Below are 18,998 nucleotides of genomic sequence, written 5' to 3' on the forward strand. Positions count from 1 at the left end.
TGTCCCTTTGGGAGGTCCAGGACCCTGAGCCAGACTCCCTTTCCATAGATACCACTCACTGAGAAGTGGGACGACCCATCCTTAGTTAACTTCGACCTAAGGGAGCCCTCAGTCTTGGCCTGAGATATCTGGGGCTCAGGGCATCATCAGGACACTGAACTTGCCAACCGCACACCAGGAGGACCTTACTCGATCCTCTGCCCTGACTGTTTCCTCACTAGGACTGAATTGAGTCACCCCCATGGGTAAACCCCTAGCACCTCAGAATACCACGGTACTTAGAGACGAGGGCTCCACAGGTGATAAAGGTAAGTGCTTTGTTTCTGATCTGATCACCCATGTGTTCTGCAGAGTAGGAATGAAGGCACAAGCCAGGTGAAGAGGCACCAGCTCTGCCAGCAACTCAGCCAAACTATGGGTCTCATCTCTAGAGTTCTGGGTCCCTAAATCAAACAGTGCAGCCCAAGGCCTGTGGACTTGCAAACACACAGGCTTTAGGCTCCCTAATCTGAGATCTGGGACACCTGTTGGTCCCTCTTCCCACAGCCAGCTTCCTGATCACATTCAGTCCCCATCCTCTGGGAGCCTTTCCATCATCCTTGGTCCTCTGCCCTGCTTCCCTGGGGACTACTTCCCAGCATGCCCTCTGTCTCTGTCTCTCAGTGCCCAACCTCCCTATACTTCACACTGGCTGGCTGAGGGGGAAGAGTCTCTCAGAGAGAGTGGCTGCCATTGAACAGGTGAACTAACAAAAGGAAGACACTGAACTATGGAAAATGAGTTGTTTGTGATGCTTGAGACAGGAGACTCAGTCACAAGGAAGACACCAGCATGTGGGTTTCAGTGATCAAACTCCAGTTTACAGAATAACACTGCCGTCACCGTCCTCTCTCCCTCCCGTTCACTCATGTTCAGTTCCCTAGCAAGGCCTGGATGCAGGGCAGGGGCAGGGGCAGGGGCAGGCTGTGTGAGGGGCTGGGCCCAGGGCATTCCCTGCATACCCCACCACCACCTTTGTTTTGTAGTTGGTGATCTGAGCTGGTCCAGAACTAGCAGATGCTGGAGAATTATTAACAGGAATGAGTAAGAGGGCATTCGGCAGCAGAGATGGCATAGTTAGTATCTCAAACTGTCTTAATTCAGGAGCAACATTCACTTTCATAAACAGCCAAGAACAAATAGATATTGCCCAAACCTTTCTGAGCAGTCAAGGGGGTGTAGAAAAGCGGAGCGCTCAGGGTGGTGGCTCCAAGAGCCCTCGCATCCTTCCCCTTCCTCATGTAGTGGGGTGCAGCGTGGCTTCTCAGCCACAGCCTGTGTGCACACTGGAGAGAGGGGGCTAGGAGGGACTTGGGGCAGACAGTGCTGGTGGCAGCTGACTGAGATAGCCGTACTGTGACGTTATAGAGTGTTGCTGAGGGCAGGCCTGTACCTTGTCACCTGGATAGACCCTGTTCCTTAGGGTGTTGAACTACAGTGGACATGAAATAAAAGCAATCAAAGGGCAAACCAGTCCTTAGGCAAATTCAACTGCAGACTCTAGGAATGCAGGGAGATAAAGTGTGAGACCTTACCCAGTTTCACCAGCCTATGGAGGGAAAGGTGTCTAACTGTGGTGAAGGAAGGGGTGCCATCAGTACCATTTGCTCCAGATGGCTAGTACTGTCACATCTTGCAAGAGGACAGGGATATTGAGCAGATGAAGCACAATGCACAGAGTCCAAGATGGTGGAGATGTTGTAAGCTTCTGGCTACACTGGGTCCAGGTAGCTTTGCTCAGCATGGTTAGTGCTATTTGGTTGATTACTGACGGATCTACCAGGGGCCATGTTGCCTTTTAAGCAGGCAGAAAGTAGAGAGTTAGAACCCCCAGGGCTAAAGGCTTCCTCTATAGCAAGTAGGGTATGGGCTCTCAAGTCCTAGTGACCAGACAGATGAAGACATTCCAGACTCTCTTGTGTCCAGGCTATAGGACACAGATTATAGCTGTACACACACAATGCACAAACACATTACACAGAACAGTGTGGCTGAAACAGAAAATCCAACTGAGTAAGGCCCCAGGCATTGAGCAACAGGCCACTTCTGTGTGCAAGTCCTGAGTTGGTCCACACTGCTGCTTCTCAGATGAGCACTGACCCCTGGCTCAGGACCTGGACTGGCTACCTGGGTGGCAGTGGCATTTATGACTTGCAGGGTTGCCTCCAGAGATCTTGCAGCCTGCTGTGACCTTTGGCCATTAATTGGGGATGTGTGGGTCAGTGTACAGACCATGTCTACTGAGCCTGATCCAGCCCAGGTCACCAGACCACAACCTTGGGGTATCTCTCAGTGAACAAGAACGATTCCAGAGGGACCAGAAACATCCAGTTAAGCCCAGATGAAACTGCTGACCCATATAGCCTTGGTGAAGTGGATGTGGTCTTAGATTGCTTAGGCACACCATAAGCCTTTTCAATACATAAGCTGTCTATAAATATTACTAAAGACTAATTACACTATCCAAAGATCCCCCCACCTTGGAACGAACTGACTTCAGTTCATAGGAAATACAACCAGGACAGAAAAGCAAGTGACTCAGAAAAGGCAGGAGAGAACAGCCTAAGGCCCCACAGTTATGAAGTCTGTCACCCCAGGATGGGCTGCACCACATCACACACAGACCAAGAACAAAGGCCCAGGGGCAAGGCTCCAGCCTCCAGTGTGCAATCCCACCCTTTCGTACTGAGAGCAGGTAACCCCCAGCTAAGGTCTGCAGCCTCAGGTCGTTTGTGCTGAAGCCTTGCCCCTGAGCCTGTGTTCTTGGCACAGGCCATGAATGACAGGTCTCACACAGCAGCCTACACAGGCCCTCTGGGCTCCAGTGGACTTGTGTTTCTGCTTGTGTTTAGACAAAATTTTAAAAGTAACCATAAAACTGTGCCTGAGTTTGTGGGAATCTTAGAGCATTTCATTGTCTTGACTAATGGATTTGAAGGTACAATTAAATGTCATACACTAGCCCCTCCAACTCCTGACAGAACTCTGCTTTGTGGCACCAGAATCATCCAAGGTTAGCTAATAGCCCTGGACTGGGGGGCGGGGGAGCATGTCTACATGCTACATACACTACAGCAGCTTATATCCCTATTTTCTGAGAACAGAGCCCCAGCCCAACATCAAACCACAAGGCCACACCCCTCTCCTCCTGAAATAGGTATGCAGGAGAACATGTGGCCCAGTTCTAGCTAGTGGGAGAAGGTGGGGGAGAGAGGGAGGGAGGGAGGGAGGAAGAGGGAGAGAGGGAGGGAGAAAGGAAGAGGGAGAGAAAAAGAGGGAAAAGGAAGGGGAGGGGAGGTGGGGGAGAGAGAGAGAGAGACAGACAGAGACAGAGACACCAGGCAAGTTTTTTGCTGTCCCAGGGAAGGGAAGCTCTTCTTCCCCTCTGATCTAGAAAGGCACATTCAAGACACAGTAGTCCATTTTGGTCCCCTTGGCTACTGCACAGGAACTATGAAGCCATTTATGTGAGTACCAGCAAGGCCTGGAGACCCTCCCCCTTCTAGGAGTCAAGGGACCAGAGGGAAGAGATGCCCCCACCTTGGGTGCTTTTAGTATGAGATGGATGGTTGCAGCTGAGTCCTAATGGCCCCTAGGCTGTTTCTAAAGAATGAGGAAGAACAGGGAGTCAGTGAGCCTTGGCAGGGAAGTAGACAGTAGGGGTAGCAGATGCAACTCCACTGATCAGGCCTCAGTGCCACCAAGCACAAGAGCAAATGAAAAACTCCAGGCCCCTCACTTACCCCAAGTCCCCAGCTCCTGAATCTTTACGGCCTCCAGGGTGTTTCTGTGACTGCCCCAGCCTGAGCAGTGGCGATGGTGGGGAGGGAAGCAGAGGGAGGCACAAAGCTCCCAGGCCTGATGACCCCACAATGGGCCTGTGACAGGACCCAGCTCACAGGCATGGCTGTGTCTCTTACCCCAGGACACCACCCTGGGCCAAGGCTCCCACACATGCATGTTTTGCACTTATACACACCCATGTGCGTGCACACACACACACACACACACACACACACACACATATTAATAGTATACAAATGAGCAGGACACATATATGCCTAATGCACAAAGGTATAGCCATATACATGCATATACATATGTATGCTCATGTCTAACACATTCATGAACAGCCACACAATGAGTATGCACATACGTACACACATGATGTATCGGCCATCTCACACACATGCCCACAATGACGATTGCTCCTAGAGCTCTTGCATCACAGTGGACATTCTTGGTCATGCACTCTTGTACACACACTGCCACTCACAGTTAAGAAGCTGGTGGAAGGCTGGAGAGATGGCTCAGCAGGTAAGAGCACTGATTGCTCTTCTGAAGGTCCTGAGTTCAAATCCCAGCAATCACATAGTAGATCACAACTATCTGTAAAAAGATCTGACTCCCTCTTCTGGTGCATCTGAAGATAGCTACAGTCTACTTATCTATAATAATAAATAAATCTTTGGGCCAGAGCGAGCAGGGACTGAGTGAGTGGAGTTGACCAGAGTGAGTGGGGTCAACTGGAGCAAATGGGGCTGACCGGAGCAAGCAGAGGTCCTAAATTCAATTCTCAACAACCACATGAAGGCTCACAACAGTGTTTTCATACACATAAAGTAAATACATCTTTTAAAAAAAAAACAGTTGGTGGAGTTGGATTCTAGCTTTTCCTGGGTGGGGGTAGGGGGGGATGGGCGGAGTTGAGGGGTCGGGGGAGCTCATTGCTCCTTCCCTCAGGACAAAGCCCAGGCACCTGTAATGTGCAGCCTGTCTTCATCCTCTCAGAAGCCTGAGGTCCTGTGACCACCAACCAGAAGAATCAGAAGAGACATACTGTCTGCCAAGGGGCTAGGTGGGGCCGAAGGTGGGTCTGGAGCAGCCCAGCTGGGTGGAGTGGGGCTCTTTTCTCCAAGGGGTTCCGGCCCTGCCCCAGGCTCCCTCGGTGCCACAGGGCCACTGAAGAGTCCTCCTGAGAGTGGCTATCTTGTGCAATCCCAGAGGTGCAGGCACTCTGAAGGCCTTTAACAGACCTTGATCAAGCACAAGGGCACTGAAACATTTGCACTAAACTGGCACCACATTTCATGCTTGTAAACTAGATTTTCAGGAAGGTGGGGATTCAAACTAAGTAGGTCTCAGAACGACCACCTCAGCCTCCACAGGGCACACGGCAGTGGGGTGCTACCACCTGGGACCTGCAGCTACCGAGAAGTCAGGCCTGCAGGGTAACCATGGAAGGGCTAGAAAGGGGCCCACTTTCTCCCATGCACTGGGGTCATCCTCTCAGCAGTCAAATACTTGATTTCCATGTCTGAAAAGAAACTCAGAAAATCTCAGTAGGTGTGTTTTAAAAAGGTTCTAAAATACTAATCCAGCCAGTGGTACATAAGAATAAGATATGAGGAGTAACAGAGGCCACCCTTAACAAGCAGCAAGGTCATGCTTCTCTGTGGCAACCACTGCAATTGCCACAGGCATATGCAGTAGCCTAAGGCCATCTAATACTCACAGACCCAGCTTGACCTTGGGCTGCTCTCTACTTCTAGTCGGTGCCCTTCACCCCTTCCTGGGACCTGTATTGCTGCAGTGACCACTCCCAGAGCCTGCCACCTTGACCACACCCCTCCTCGTGTATGCCACAGGGGTTGGAGCTACATGGGCTAAGTGGGATAAGGAACAGGCCTTCTGCCCTGCGACCCCCTGGGAGGGGTTGGCTCAGATCTCCATAGAAGTAGGTAGACCCTTCAGGAAGGAGGCCTATTCTGAAGAGGTCATCCGTGAGAAAAATATGTAAATTCATACCTAAATTCTCCTCTCCCCACGCCCTGAAACTGTTACCTTCTTATGTGTGTCCTTTTCCCTGCTGTCCCCGAACTTGACACCAAATTCAAGTTTTGGTCTATAACTTATCCTAGTCACTCCACCGCCCCCCCCCCCATCCCACTCCAAGATCAAGGTGGCCCATCAGGCCACCCGGCTTGGCTAGTTGTTGGGGAACCTATACAACCTTCTTGTAGTTGAGGGATGAGCCTGGCTTTCTATATCTGGAGATACAAGGCTCTTTCTGCTCAGTGACCAGGGAATCTAGGTCAGCAGGGTCAGTGCCCTTAAAGCCACTCTGAGCCTGTCCCTGCGTTTCCGTTCCGGCAGGAAGCAGGCCCTCCATCGGGCTTCCCTCTGCCCTCCCAGCCCCAGCAGGCTCCTGCCAGGGTGCCCCGGCTCCTTACCCACTCTTCTGCTTTCCTTCTCTCCCTGGGCTCTGGATTCCAGTTGGTTGGGGTCCTGGCTGGGGGAGTCTGTAGCCTCCTCCCACAGCAGGGCAACAGAACTCAGCTGGCAGGAGTGGGGATAGTGTAGTGAACACTCAGCTATGTCCCAGAGTACAAAAATAGCCATTCTGCCAAGTGGGTGAAACGTCAGGGCTGGCTGTGTGGCCAGCTCATGTTCACACTTGGCACATGAGAGCGGCAGGGCTTGTGGAGGGGGCAGGAAAGCAGCGTGCAGAAAAGCAAGCTCCCAGCTGCCAAGGTGCCCAGGCCAGATTACCCACACTCTCAGCAGTCTTACACCCACTGCTCCGCAGGGCCCGGCCTCAAGCAATGCTATACTCCCTTACCACAGGAAGCTGGTGGGTGGGGACGATGTCACACTCGGGGCTCACAGGAAGGCTGTGCTCTCAGGGCACACTATAAGTACGGCTCAGTCTTCTGACCTGGGAACTCTGCCTGAGTTCACCAAGTACAGGAAGCAGCTGCAGCCGGGTCATACCACCTCACACCAAGCCGCAGTATAGGGTCTTTCCCCATGGTCCCTTCCCTTAGCCCTCTGCAGCCTAACCTGCCTCTCTATACTGGGCAGAGAGACAACAGTCCCTTCCTCTGTGGATTAAGGGCCACAGGCCCAGTCTGGAATTACAGAGCAATAATGGAATGACCCAGTATCCGCTGATGGAGGTGGTGAATACACGCAGCAAGGCAAAACAACACAGAGAAGGAGAGGGGCCCCTAGGCTGTGTCTGATGAGGAGGAGCCAGAGATGAAAGCTAAGCAAGAACTACAGTCCAGAAGATGAAATGACCCTCCATGCTGGCCACTCAGAGACAAGGCTGGAGACTGGGGTGTGCCTGGGCTAACAACTGGTTCTTCCCGAGGAGGTGGAGGTACTTTCTCACCACTGTACCCCAAGTTTAGCTGGTGCTAGCCCTGCAGGTGTGTGTGTGTGTGGGGGGGGATATTTTCCAGTTGTCATACTGAATACGTAGAAACACCTAGAGCTGGGGCCTCCGGATGTCACACAACATGGCTGAGAGCTTCCAGGAAGGCAGGATGGCAGACCAGCTTCAAGAAAGTGTCTTAACACTCAGACTCACAGTCCACCACTCCCCCGGCATGCAGTAGACAGGTCCACACAGGGGCTCATAGCCTTCCCTGTGAGGAACCACCAAGGCCTGGTTCCTTAGCCCTGGGGCTAAGGGGCTGACTGACTCAGGTTTTCCTCAACTCTGGGTCCAGCATGCAACTCAGGCTCAACACTGTAGCCTGCAGCCAAGCCACCTGGCCCTCCAGGTCACAGTGGAACAATAACAACCCACAAGTCTCCTGGAGCTACCAGAACATTTACAAACCTAATTCTGAAAACACCTACCTCACATACCCCTGGAGTCTAAATAATTTCCCTTTTAAAGATTTGATTTTATGAAAAGGGATACACTCACTTTTGCCATCACCCGGAGAATGAAGTGGAGTGACAACAGAGACGGGGGTCACCACAGGCAGGAACTTGGCCCAAGAAAGGCACAATGAAGACCTCTGGGGACTGGGACCGAGTGTTGAAGGCACAGTCACAGTGTCCCATGACAGGTCAGCCACTGTAGCTATAATACACCATCTCCTGGGACATGCAGCTGCCAAACCATAGCTGCAGACTCCGCACTGGTTGTCTGAGAAAGACTTTTGTACACCAAGTGACTACATTATAAGGCACAGGTGTCCCCTCCCCTGGAAGACATTAATTATCCATTCTTAAGGTAACCCTGGCTTCAGAGCAATAGGGTTTGGGGCACTGTTTTGCTTTTCATATTTTTTTGGGCACGAAGTAGTTATTTCTACAATTATGAAATATGAAAAAGCTGAAAGACAGTTGGGTGTAGTGGTGTTCACTTTTAATTCCAGCACTTGGAAGGCAGAAGCAGGTGGGTCTCTGTGAGGTCAAGGGCAGCCTGGTCTATGTAGTGAGTTCCAGAACAGCCAGGGCTATGTAGAGAGACCCTGTCTCAAAGACAAAAGTAAATGAAGAAGAAAATAGAAAGACAATATTGAAGCCCACAGCTCAACGCACCATCGGTGGAGAAGAGGATGGGACTTTGTCACTGTGCACGTTTTGTTTTTTCTTTGTGGTGCTGGGGAAGGAATCCAGGACCTTGAATGGTTTCTGCAAAGATGCTGCCTCTGACTGATCTCTACCCCCAGCCTGGAGAACTTCCTAGTGGATCTCTGAGCTACACAGACTGCATATACCTGGCATGGTGAACCAGACCTCATGTGTCCAGGAATAGCAACTAACACCAACTTTTGTCGTCCCGGTGGTTTGTCTCTAGATACAACTGCTCTTTCTACTGAAGCCAGCACTTCCCCAGCAAGACTCTGTGTGTGGCATGTCACCCACCCCCACACACAGACAGAAATTTCTGTGAACCAGCATTCCCAAGAAAAAAAGAAGATGAGCCACACCAATGACTCACAAGGCAGCCCGATACATCAAAGCTGTTTCATTATTTCTTACATTTCTGTGACTGTAGAGAGACGGAATCTTACAGGTGCAGAACTAAATCATCCTGAGCTATCTTCAGCCCTCTTAAGAGATATTCATAGCCCACCTCTGTGTTTGATGTAATATTTTTATGATTGAGGCCAATCCTTTTGGAATGTACTGAGTCCCCTAATTCCCACCAATTGAGGGTTACGAATGCCATCTGACAGCATCTGAAGCCTACGTCAGAGGCTTCCCCATTTTGCTTAACAACCTACCAGATGTTTCCACCAAGGTATTTTGATACTACCTTAATGTATGACTTCTTTGTTCTGTTATAAAAATTTCATATAGCTGTTACTACACTGCGATATGGTGGGGTATTTGGGGGTACCCTGAATCTGTGTGCCTGGGCTTTGGTCACTGGTATTTGGCTCCAGAATAAACTCTTATTTCCTTGAGTTACAAGTTGTGTTGCTCATGGGCAGTTCTGGGCACCTAAATGTGGGGCCTGAGGATGCTTCACAGTCACTGGAGGAGTAAGATGGATCAGAGCAGGGTTCTAGCCCGAGTCCTGCTGGGCTGCCCAGGAGGCTTCCTTGTTCATGCTGATGAGCTTTCTGGAGTGGAGAGCTCCCTAGGCTGGCTGGCTGGGCCGCTGGCTTATTCTGATCTAGTTATTAGATTTAGTACAAAGTCAAGAGAAGAGAGGAAACGTTTCTCCACTAGCATTTCACATGTAAGGCTCCATCTGGCTGAGTAGCCTTACAGTAGTTCTCCCCTCCAGGCTTCATCTCAGTCTTATTCCTTTGGTTCAGGTCCTTCTCATGGCTGAAGATGTAGAGACGCCAGCTTGCTACTCTGTTTCTCTCAGGAGCTCACTCTATGCTGCAGGTGCAGGGATGATTATTTGCCTGTGTGGCTTTATTTAGAGCAAAACCCAACCATCCCTAAAGTTCTTCAAAGTAACTGGCAAAATCTGCAGTCGCTTCACTTTACTTTTATTTTCTTGTTTGTTTGGTTGGTTGGCTGGTTGGTTTTTCGAGACAGGGTTTCTCTGTGTAGCCCTGGCTGTCCTGGAACTCACTCTGTAGACCAGGCTGGCCTCGAACTCAGAAATCCACCTGCCTCTGCCTCCCGAGTGCTGGGATTAAAGGCATGCGCCACCACGCCCAGCCTGTTTGTTTGTTTTATAACAGTCTCACTCTGTAGCTCTGACAGTCCTGGAACTCACTATGTAGGCCAGGCTGACCTCAAACTCACAGAGATCTGCCTGCCTCTGCCTCCCAAATGCTGGGATTAAATGTGTGTGTTACCACACCCAGCTCATTTTACATTTTTATAATTGTGCTAAACTTATTATTCTTAGCATACCTCATATATGACATGTGTATTTAGAATGGCTTTTGTTGTTGTTTTTAGAGAGAGGGTTTCTCTGTGTAGCTCTGGCTGTCTTGGAACTTGCTTGGTAGACCAGGCTGGCCTTAAACTGATAGAGTCCATTAAATGGACAGAGATCCATTTGCCTCTGCCTCCTGAGTGCTAGGATTAAAGACTTGTGCCATCACTACCCAGCTTTAAGATGGTTTTTGACAGCGATTAGCCTTTATAAAACAGTATGTTCAAGGCCCTTCTCTTGGACAAACATAAGATACAACTTAAAAGAAGAAGAAGGAGGAGGAGGAGGAGAACAACCAACAACAACAAAAGAAAAAAAAAAAGTCATTTAAAACTTGCTGGCCTGTTACTTCCTCCACCTTATTCCCCACACCTTGGGTTTTTTGAGACAGGGTTTCTCTGTGTAGTCCTGGCTGTCCTGAATTGGCTCTGTAGACCAGGCTGGCCTCAAACTCAGAGATCCGCCTGCCTCTGCCTCCCAAATGCTGGGATTGAAGGCGTGCGCCACCACTGCCTGGCTTCCAGCGGCAACTTAAAGTTGACAGATGACACTAATGTGCTTCATCACACACAGAGCTTAGGCTTGGCTCCTCTTTCACAGTGGCTTTGGAAAGCTTTAACCCACTGTGCCTCTCAGCCCCTGGGCTTCCTTGAATGTTGGTCTTGGTAACATTTATAGAAAATCTGGCTTATAGAACAAGTATTTTTTATTTTTATTTATTTATTTACTGATACAGTCACTTAAAGCTCTGTGGTTAGATTTTATCCAAATATCTATATGTTCTCCCATTGGCCAAGGGTTTCTCTTGCTAGATAGCTACCCCTTGACAGTGGGGAAGTCTACAAGGACAAGGAGTTATTAGGACTGGGAGATGGCTCAATGGATACTTGCCATGCAAACCTAAACACCTGAGTTTGAGCCCTGAATCTCATATAAAAAACACATGTGCCATCGCAGGACTCACACTGTGAGATGGGTAGAAGAGACAAGAGAACCAACCAGAAACTCACAGCAGGGGGTAGCCTGGTATACACCGCAGTGACAGCAATAAGAGACCCTGCATCAACAATGAGTATGTCGAGAACCAACTCCTAATTGTCTCTGACCTCTACATGTGTAGCATGGTGCATGAGTGACTTTACTCCCGCATGCAAAATAAATGTTTTTTAGAAAGAATTTTCAACAACTTGGAGGCTGTGTAGCTAGTTTTTGTTGACTTGACATAAGCTAGAGTCATCAGAGAGGAGGGGGCTTCAATTGAGAAAATGCCTCCTTAAGATTCAACTTCAGGCAAACCATAAAGGATTTTCATAATTAGTGATTAATGGAGAGGCCCCAGGCCATGGTGGGTGGTATCATCCCTGGGCTGGTAGTCCTGGATTCTAAAAGAAAGAAAGCTGAGCAAGTCAGGGGAAGCAAGCCAGTAAGCAGCATTCCTCCGTGACCTCTGCATCAGCTCCTGCCTCCAGGTTCCTTCCCTATCTTAGTTCCAGCCCTGACTGTGGAAGTCCAAGGCAAATGAGCCCTTTCCTTTCCAATTTGCTTTTGATCATGGTGTTTCATCACAGCAATAGAAACCCTAACTAGGGCAAGGTATTGCTGCTAAATTGCATAGTTATGAAACTTACCTTACTGAGGAAATACTTCAGTCTGTTTATAAGACTTGACCAGTTACACAAAACTCTCATTATACCTATGATCTGGGTTGATGGTTAAATAAATACGGCACTAACTGTCAAAACGGACTGATGCCTTTATCCTCAGCCTATGGAATACCGGTGACTCTAAGGTCTACCTCTCTAGAAAAGTGTTGTCTGTTTACAAAGTAAGTGTTGGGAGTTCTGTAAAACATTAAGGATTATATGAACAATCTCTACCAAAGAATACAGGGCACATCACCATAAGGGACTTTGGAGCATGACAATAAAAATTCTGAGTTGGTCACAGAGTTCCCACAGTCAGCTCCTGGGAGAAGAGGAACTGGAGAGAAACAGAAACCACTGAGGCTGATCCAATCAGCTGGGGGAAACGACGCAGCAGCAGGACTCTCTTCAGCCAGACGGAAGGGCTGTGTAGGTATGGCTAAGGGGGCCCATGCTGTTCAGCTCACCGTGCCTGTGCAGCTAACAGTGCCTGTGTGACTCACCGGGCCTGTGTGGCTCACGATGCCTGTGTGGCTAACAATACCTCTGTAGCAAAGCCAGGAAGTGAACGCCTAGACTCATATCTCACCTCAAGGTTGTGCCAGCTGCCTCTGAGCCCATCATACAGGCATCATATACTGTGGGAAATTCATGTCCACTACACCAACCACAGAGGGTCAGTCCCAAGTGCTGAACACTTCCATTAACTCTCACTGTTGATAGTTCATACGTCCTTTCATATTTAGATTTTCTTTGTAACGTTTTGGCACTGGTGAGATGGTGAAGGTTCTTATCACACAACTGAGTTCAATCCTTGAAGCCCACACAAGGTGAGAGAACCCTCTGACCTCCACATGCATTCCATGGCAGGTACACACCACACACTCTAATATTTTTCAATTGTCTAAGATACTTAACTCTTTTTTTGGTATATACCCAAGCTATAGAAACAACACTGATCCGGGTATTGGTAACCCAAGAAGGATGCGCCTGGGTCCTCACCACAATTGTGTGTTCCCACCTGCTTACCCAGACCTCCCAAGGGACCAAAATGTCATGTTCAAGATTTGGGGGTTGTCATCATTCATAAAAGAATCTTCTCACCATTCAGTATAATTTGGGTTTTAAAAATTCTGGCTTTTCGATCTCCCTGAAGGAATTTCGTTCTGAGATACCTCTGCTTGAAATCCCAAATCTCAGAACCCAAGATAAACTAATAAGGAAAAAGAAAAGAATGTTAATCAGGTCTGACCAACTGAATTACTACATTTCTACTGATATTCAAACTTAAGATACAACAAATTAAGGCGGGCGTGGTGGTGCACGCCTTTAATCCCAGCACAGGAGGCAGAGGCAGGCGGATTTCAGAGTTCGAGGCTAGCCTGATCTACAAAGTGAGTTCCAGGACAGTCAGGGCTATACAGAGAAACCCTGTCTCAAAAAACCAAAAAAAAAAAGATACAACAAATTAAAGAATCCAAAAAGCCCCATGACACTCAGACTTCTAACTACATTAAAAAACATTAGCTCCAGAGATCTGGACTGATTCTTATCTAAATTATAATGTATAAACCAATCTGTTTCTCATCTGAAGAGCATAGGCTAACTGCTCCTGTCAGGTCCACCAGTGGCTTTGAGGGTAGTGTCTGGGCAGTCTTCGTTGTCAGGAGGTAGCATGGCCCAACTCCAACACACAAAGCCTGGAAAATCCCCTAAGCCAACTGTGAGATTATCCAGGGTCCCATCAGCAAACAATGGCACCATTCTCCTGACACACAACACAAATGGCCATGTGCTGGTCAACCCTTGTGGTCAAACCACGTGATCAGAACAGGGCCCTGCTGAAGCGTGAGGTCAGGAAGCTGTGTGTTCCACTCCTTTCTGAAGATGACCAATCACCTCCCTATAAGGCTCTGGCCAGTTGCTTTGTCAAATCACTAGCTCAAGTTTCTATCCCCTGCTGTGTGAGTGTGCCAAGCAAAGCTCTTTCTCTGTGCATGTGAGTGAAGCTTCAGTTACACACACACACACACACACAGAGTCTGATTTCAGAGCAATCCCAAGTCCCACACTCCGCTCAGCTGCTATTCAGTTAAGGCTTTGCCTCTGGTTTGTTTTCTCAAAGAAACGACAGTAGTAGTAGTAGACTGCTTTAACTCAGATAAAGTGAAACATTAGTAGTCCAACTAGGAAAAACTTGAGGCAGCATTACTCTGATGCCCACAAAGGCTTCTGAGGGGTTGGTACATTCAAAGTGGGATCACATCCCAAGACTGGGTTCCAAGGATTCAACTGACAGGCCCCTCGCTGTACAGGCAAGATGATAAATGCCTTTCTCTACTTTAGTTGCTTCTCAGGGGGATTTTTTCTTTGAAACGGGCAATGCTCAAGTCCATGCAGCGACCAGATTATATTAGCTGAAACATTTAAAGTATAAGGGCAGAGTAAGGTCTGAGGCTCTGCACCCAGGGCCTGCCTACATACTGCACTGTGAGGTGCCTGGGTGGGGTTCTTAACTCTGGTTCTTTTCATCAAACTAAGCCACACAGATTTCCTGGTTCAAGAGCTGACTGGAGATGCTATGAGGACATAAAAAGGACCTTCAAGAGATGGTGGATGTGTAGTCAGGGGTCAGCATGCCGTCTTTCCTATCACTGGGATGTCTTGGGGGATCTTATACAGACATCTGAGGCAAGGTTTACTGAAAAGACATTAGAGATGGTGCCAGGATTGAAGACTCTGACTTAATGGTGAGCACTTGGCTCAACACAAAGAATCCTTTCAGCCAGTCCATCCATTTGCAGCTCAGACAGCTGTTTAGTCAGCTGCAACACGTGTCCAAAGTAAAGAAGTCGGAAGTCATGCAGAATAGGAAGCAGCATGCTCCTACCACAGCAGGACAAGGGCCCAGCTCCAGTACGGCAGGACAGACAGCATGCCCTCCACACCCTCAGCTGACTCTTCCTCCAGAGCTGTAACTGCTCATGCCACTCAGTGCTAATGGAGATAATGCTGGGAACCAGGGCTCTCACTACCTGGCCAGGTCCAAGATAACACCTCAAGCCCTGTAACAACGATGATAGGCATGATGGCATACTGTTCCCTCACTCAGCACACCCCTGACAAAACCCTGAATTGGATTTCCCTGTATCATGTGCTGAGAACACCCAAAGTGGGGACACTGACCCCTCAGGTGGCTGCCCCACTGGCCAGTGTCCTCTGTCTTCCACAGAGCCACAGCATCATGTCCCCGCCTTACTGGGGAACACTGGAGAGCGGAGGCTCACTGGTGGCATGATATGGTCACGGTGTTCTCAAGCAAGGCAGAGTCTAGTTCCTGGGCTGAGCTTCTGTGATGGGCACTACCCAGTCTCTAAGATCCCATCTAAGCTGGCTCACCCAGCAGGGGAGTCAAGAGGTGAGGGACACAGGAGATTGTGGGGAAAACACAAATAAACTTTGTCAACAAAGCCTCCCAGGTTGAAAGGACCCACACCTGTGCCCCCAGGGGACACAGGGAACACCAATGATCAACCTCCAACATGATTTAGGAACTGGGAGATCAGATGAGCTAGTCCCTGTCCCTCTGCCCCTTTACTTGGCTCTTATGGTCTCAGGGTAGGAACCAAGGGATAGAGCAGATCCTTAGTTAGAGGCAGAAGTAGCCACTCAGAGCCCCACTGTACCTCCCGCACCCACAATGCTCACACCTACACTGTATGCTCTGAACCACCCGCACCCAGAGTGGCAGCACCACGGGTCCCAACATTGCCTGCACCCACACAACCCATATCCACACCCTCCCAGCCTACAGCCCGCCCCAGCACACACATGTATCACTCATGCTGCAATCCCCAAACGCACACAGCCTGTACCAGGCCTCCCTTACCAGTAGAAGTAATAGGCCAAGGCCACGGCCAGCAGGGCGACGCAGACCCCAGAGAAGAGGCAGGTTGAAGAGCTGGCCAACATGGCTATCCTCCGTCTGGTGAGCGTCTGAGAGGGGATGAGGAGGAGCCTGGCTCTGAGTACAGGTCTCTGGCAGATTAGGGAGCAGGCTCAAGGAGAGCAGATGTGACTGGGCCTGATTGCCCACATCAGGCAGGCACTGAGACTACTGGAAAAAGGGAGGTAGACTATCCCGAGAATTATGCTGGGCAGTGCCTTCCCAGACTACCTAGTGACAGAGGACACGCTGAAGCAGGTCACAGGGCAGCCTGTTGTCTGAGCACCACTGCAGATCTGCTGTGGGACATACACTAATCCAATAAGCAGCTTTTCTAGGAGCTATAATGACATGACGCAGGTCACTGGGCTCTGTCCATGGATGGCCCCAGGACTGGGACCAAAGAGAACCATAGGTTCCTTACCTAGTGGCCAGAGACTCTAGGTTCAAACAGGAGGCTGGCCAAGTCCCAGAGTCCCCAATTCCATGCCTAAGACACTGTCCTTTGGGTTCCTGAGTCTGATGCAGTGTAAGAAGAGTCATTCCACAGCCTGGGCACATTGTATGGAACCCTCAGAGGCTTAATGCCCCGTGCTCTGTGGTTCCAGAATCCAGAAGGAAGGAGTGTAAATGCTGCACTGAAAGATGCTGAGCTAGTGAGGCAAAGCAACCCTGGAGCCAGACCATCACACAAGGGCCCATCCCTCACACAGATGAGCCTCAGTAGCTCCACCCATGTGAGGATAGTGGACTCAGCTTGGCCAGGCTCTCACTAGTGTCTTTTCTTTTGGGGACCCAGAGCCCTGTTGTTAACAGGAAAGACATGATGATAAGAGCAATCAGCCACCTGGAAGTTTAATACTGGGTACATTCCCCTTACTTGCAGCCCTCATGATTTTATTTATAGAACTGGAGTTGATATCTGAAGAAAAAAAAAGAGTATTTAAAAATTCAGGATTCCTTCTCCTTGCTTCAGGAACTTCCTTCCCAAGAGCAGTGTTGAGGAACCCCTCCTTGGTGAGACAGGCTCACTGACATGAAGGAATGGTTCACTCAGTCGTGTCAGGAGCCTGACCACTGGGTAGGGGTGGGCAGGTGGAGCCGGGCTTTCCCATCTGGCAGCAGCAAGGGTGGCCCTCATGGGGAGGACCTCATGCCTTCTCCAGCCTGGCAAGTTTGAACAGCCTCAGGAGGGGTGCTCTTGCACCAGATCAAGGCAGATGAGACTGGCTGCATGTGCAACATTGTCCTCACGCTTCCTGCCTGAGTGTGGCATCACCCATGGAGCAGGGAAGCCCAGCTCTTGGGAAACCAGGACTGGTCTAAGACATTTACTAAAACTGATCTTCAAAGTAGTTTATAAGATTCCCAGAGTGCAACAGGGCTTCCCAGAACCAGCCATTCCCCAGTGGCAGGGTGCAGAAGGATACTCCCACGTCCACATTATTGTGGGATGGCCAAAGCAGGGCAAAGGTCAGCAACAAGGGGCCAGGCCTGCAACAAGAGCCATGACTAAGCTCGAAGAGAGCCCATACAGTGGCCCCCAGGGCATATTCTACTTTTCCAGCTGAAGCTGCACTCTTCTGTTCTGGCCAATGGGCCTCTTGACTCTCAAAAGATGAGAGTCACCTATAGATAGCTCCTCCTATAGAGGAAGGAGCACTCACTGTCCTTAGGTTTGGGGGAGGAACACTCTCATCTTAAAGCGGACACAGTGGTAGTGCAGACAGTATGTGAGCAGAGCATTTAACCCAAAAGAAGCTTGAAGATGACCATTGGAGGAGGCACTGGGGGTGTCACCCAGGCAACCCACGGACTGCTGAGGATCAGCCCATTTTCCTTGAGGTAGAAGTTAGATGCTGCTCATATCAAGACTTCAACAAGGTTTTGATGAAGCCCCTGATTCCACTGGAGGCATTTCTTGCAACATATTTCTACATCAGGTTCTGAGGAACCTGATGAAATGGAACCCCTTAAACATAGACCTGGCTGTCCTGGAACTAAGCATGTGGACCAGGCTGTCCTCCAACTCACAGAGCTCTGCCTGCCTCTGTGCTGGGATTAAAATGTGTGCACCACCACACCCAACAAGACTAAAGCTTTTTCAATTGGGCAGGACCAGCAGTGGGCAGGTTACAGCACTTGCCACCAAGCCTGACAACAGGAGTTCAAGTCCCCAAACCCGCAAGGTCAGAGCCATCCTCTGACCTCCACATTTGCACCATGGCTACGAAAACTAAATACATGTTATAAATAAACAAATAAATGAACGGAGTAGGCCAATCTCCTGTCCACAGTATCCTCTTTGCTGCCTGTACAGCCATGACTTGCTAAGCTGTTTTTGGTGGTATGTGCTGCTCTGGGAACTTGCAGGGATTCTAGGACACTGCCCCCCAGTCCTCTGTCTCAGTCTCCCTTACTATGTGGCTGGCCTGCCTTTGGATGGCCCTCACAGTGGGGAACTCCTATGTGTGGCCAAAGCTTGGCTGTGGTATTCTAGCATGTTCATCTATTCTGGTGGAGAGCCAGCACACGGCCTCTTCTACTCTCAGCTCCCTGACCTGTGTGTGCCCCATGGTGCAGCCAAAGTGACATGTTTAAACATGCATGGGTGTCGGCCCTCCCCACAGTCAGTGCCAGCACCCACCCAGCGGGTGCCGCCTCCACTGCAGGCCTGTGGTAGGGTGCTCCACATGTGGGCCCTCCAGCTCACCTCCTGAGGTTGTGCTTCTCTGTTACCCCGGGGACCATGGGGACCTGGCCCCGCCCTTCTCTCTATTCAGGGCTGGATTGTAAAGACACTGGGAAGGATGCTAAAAGAACAGCACCCAGCATAGGCTGAAGATGACAAAGGACACCATCCCTGCGCCCAAACCTTCTCTGTGGAGGAAATAGACCAAGACTCAACAGATCACATGGGAAAAGCAAAGGCAGAAAAAAGACTGCATCAAACTGAGAGACTTCTGTAGAGTGAAGGACACAGCAACAGCATGAGGAGGTGGCTGCAGACTCCGAGGGCCCTGTCAATCAAATGCTTGGTCAGCAGCTGTGATGGTTAATATTGACTGGTAGGATATGGAATCACCAAAAAGACAAGTCTCTAAGCTTGTCAGGGAGAGGCTATACAAGATAAGTTAGAGCTGGGAGGTGGATCAGTGAGCAAAGTGCTTGTTTTATGAGGCCCATGTGGTGGCTTGAGGCTGTAATCCCAGTGTCC

The 18,998-nt window shown here is 49.7% G+C and overlaps 1 protein-coding gene across 10 annotated transcripts in view; it reads right to left on the reverse strand.

Annotated features, from left to right (window-relative positions):
• Positions 1–18,998, reverse strand: part of Agpat3 (1-acylglycerol-3-phosphate O-acyltransferase 3) — an 83,324-nt gene that overhangs the window by 22,379 nt on the left and 41,947 nt on the right. The window contains exon 1 of one of the 10 annotated variants that reach the window (XM_030245110.1): positions 6,662–6,765. The exons of 7 other annotated variants lie outside the window; for them this stretch is intronic. The gene's annotated coding sequence lies outside the window, so the exon portion shown is untranslated. Of the gene's footprint in view, positions 1–3,782; positions 3,870–6,272; positions 6,766–18,998 lie in introns of those variants that run through there. 2 more of the 10 variants (XM_006513720.2, XM_006513722.4) reach the window with 2 other exon arrangements.

The sequence above is a fragment of the Mus musculus genome, chromosome 10 (assembly GCF_000001635.26).
Source record: "Mus musculus strain C57BL/6J chromosome 10, GRCm38.p6 C57BL/6J".
Classification (NCBI taxonomy): Eukaryota; Metazoa; Chordata; class Mammalia; order Rodentia; family Muridae; genus Mus; species Mus musculus.